Source organism: Seriola lalandi, unplaced genomic scaffold (genome assembly GCF_002814215.2).
Source record: "Seriola lalandi dorsalis isolate HSWRI2012SDOR001 ecotype SW California unplaced genomic scaffold, Sedor1 jcf7180002054898, whole genome shotgun sequence".
Classification (NCBI taxonomy): domain Eukaryota; kingdom Metazoa; phylum Chordata; class Actinopteri; order Carangiformes; family Carangidae; genus Seriola; species Seriola lalandi.
This window is the reverse complement of record NW_019525450.1, coordinates 798596-801902: the sequence shown is the minus strand read 5'-3', so window position 1 is coordinate 801902 and position 3307 is coordinate 798596.

Genomic DNA, 3307 nt, shown 5'->3' with positions numbered 1-3307 from the left:
CCTGATGAGGTAATTGACACCTGCTGAGTCTGGCAGCATTCCCATGTGTGCACTCCATGAAAACACGCCCCCCGGAAGTAGACCTCAAACAGAGAGAGTGGTTAGTATTGGTTCCCAAAATAAAAGCACAACAAAAAATAAACTTCCTGTCTTAGCCAATGTGCATAGTTTTTTCACCTTAGTGAGGGGGGATGCTTGCCAGCTCCCTCACAGGTAGCGTCTTTTTCTTTTTTGTTTTTTTTTCCTGTGGTCTGAAAGTTGGCATGATGTGTCAAAGTGTGCGTGTAAGCAAATGGGCATGTGCCAGGACGAAAAGGTGATTGGTGGACAGCACTGACTCTTGCATCTGATTGGCTACTGTCAAATGTCCTCTTCAAATATAAAGGAAGCAAGTTGGCGCTGCCGAGCTGCACGCTGAAAACTCATCCACCAACTCCCAGCCACGCCATTGTCTGCATCTGAGTCCCTTTTACCAAGTGTGGAGCTTTGTGGTATTTTAGAGTTAGTGGGATTGGACTGCCATTTTCTTTTTGATCGCATTTTCTCCCAGTTTTGTCAGTTAGGGAGGTTAGTTGTTGTAATTTGATTTTGTTATATTTGGGTAGGTTATGTTGGTGTTTTGTTCTTGTTTGTTATTTTGGCCTTTGCCTATATATTGGGACCTGGGGAAGATGGGGCACCCATGTTGGAACAATGTGTAAAATCTGATCAGAATTTCACATTAAAATCAATTATGTATCATAATCAGGTTCAATGAAAAGGTTCTGACTTTACAATAAAGTGACAAGTGATTAAAAAAAAACAAAAAACAGGAGAGACGATGAAAGCATCTCTATGAAACAGACCCAGCTTCTCTTTGCATGTAGGAAAAGTATAGGTGAGGCATCAGTCCGAGATTATTGTGATATTATCTACAGAAATGCTGCAGCCTCCACCCTCAAACCCTGCAGACTCAGTTTATCATTCTGCCCTCAGATTAATTACCAGTGATCCCTGTGACACTCACCTTTGTATTCTTTTTAACAAAGTTGGCTGGTCCTCTCTGGCGCGGAGGCGTGATAAACATTTGTACCTTTTCATCCATAAAGCCCTTATTGGACATTGGCCACCCTAATATAACAGCTACGCTTGACTGGACCACAGGACCCGACCAAACTCGCTCTACTAACTGTCTTGTTATAATGCTCGAGTGACCACAGGAGGGAAATGAGGAGAGACACGAGTCCAGGCTGAAGATTCAACAGGAAAAAGCTTTTTATTTTGTTACGCAGCACCATGTATGGCCATCCTGCCCATCACCTTCCAGCCAATCTGTACGAACAGACTATATATAAGTGTGTCTGCTCACCCAATAGGCTGACATGTACCATAATTCAACATATACATTTATATAAAGTCATATTCACATAAAATCCATACCAAAAAAATATAGACAATCTTCATAAATTTTTGCACAAACAAATTAGATAAATAAATACATTTAAGCAATACCACTACACACCCCTTCCCATTTTCTGGACTGATATTACCGTCCTGGAACTATTAACAGGTGCACCAGCCCCTGGGGGAGAAGGAGAAGTTTGTCCATCACAGACAATTTCAATTTCACTGTAACATTTTATCCCAGCATGAGTCTTACTTTCTTAATTTCAATTAACAACGATACATTGCCACTATTGCGTGTGTCATCTGCTCAGGTGAACAGCCCCGCCCCCTCCCTGTGAAACACCTGCTGCACGCAACTACAAATGTGCAAACTTTCAATAAATATATTGTTAAAATCCCACATTTGTATCTTAATACATGACAATTCTTGCTTCAGTTAACCTCCTAAGACCCGAGCTCTATTCTTTGCTATTTAGGCTGATTGGGACCTGAGAAAAATGATGTCCACATATGAGGACATTAGTTTTAAATTTCGATTACTGAGTGGCAGTATAATATCCTCATATGTGGTCACCAGGCCCTTGTTGAGAAAAAGTTAGTATTTTGGTCTAGAGAACCCAAAATGTGAGGTCCACATATGTGGACGCCAGGTCCTAGGAGGTTAATCATTATATTAAACATCTAGAAGTGACACTAATTAATAAATAAATTGTTATGTCTGATGCTTCACGTCCCGCAGGTTTACTCTGCCTTTAGCAGCTGCATATTTCAATGTATCTTGACATCATGAGGGAAACCTCAATGATCTTTGAGGCCGAAATAAATTAATGAAATAAATCTATGACAACTGTGATTATTGTGGTTTTGAACAGCCAACGCTAACAACCAAATGAATGGCCAGCCCTGATAGTAAAATGAAACTTCTGTCTGGCCCATTTACGTCCACATCTGGGCAGATTTCGGCTGTTATCGTCCGGTATTGGCTGACAATCAACCGGTCCAGATGTGGAAGTAGCATCTGACAGTCATGCAGTATATGGGCCAGAAGAGAACCAGCCATGTGGCCCAAGTAGAGGCCAGATGTATCTTGCTATCTGTGGGGTCACACGGAGCTATTTTTACCATTCTTCTCCTAACTATTTTTTTTTTGAACACCCAGGGGACGGAAATGTTCAGGTTTCATGAGGTAACTATCCGGGACAAGTGACACGTAGTATGACAGTCCTGTTTAGGAAACAGGATATCATGGAAAACATCTTCGTCCCTAATTCACATGATGCAAGTCATACAGACAGCAGCTCACAATAGCTAAAAGGTTTTACTCCTGCAAACAGCATCCTCTCTCCAAAGTCTACAGTTTTTAACAGACAGTATTGCTGCTGAAGCTCAAGCAAAAGCACTTTTATACCCCAAGGTATTAGCTCTCTGTTTGTCATGCACAAGTGTAGCCACCGCAGACAACAAATAAATCTTTTCATCCGTGTTGCTGTTATTCTGCTTCACATTTGATCTTGCGGGATGTGGTCACAGACAATCAAAATCATAATTACGGATACAGAGCAGCTAGGGGGACATTTTAAAAATGGTTCTGAGGTGACCAGCGTTCATCTATTTATTTTTATAGGGGTCTTGGCGCGAGCAACAAACTTGATTTATTTCCCTTTGCTTTTAAGAGTGCAAGACCCAGACATTCAGAAATGAAGTGGAACGCTGCTAAGAATTTCAAATGCACTTTTAATACATCCCCCTCATATTGACATTTAGGTGGGAATCCGTCTTTTTTATTTCTGTCATTCCTAGCGCTGCAGCCATTGGTATATTTGTGAGTGTATGTGTGTGCGTGTGTGTTTGTGTGTGTGTGTGTGTATGGAAACATTTATTTCCCCTCATCGTCTGTTCAGAGTGAGAGGAGAGGTGTGGG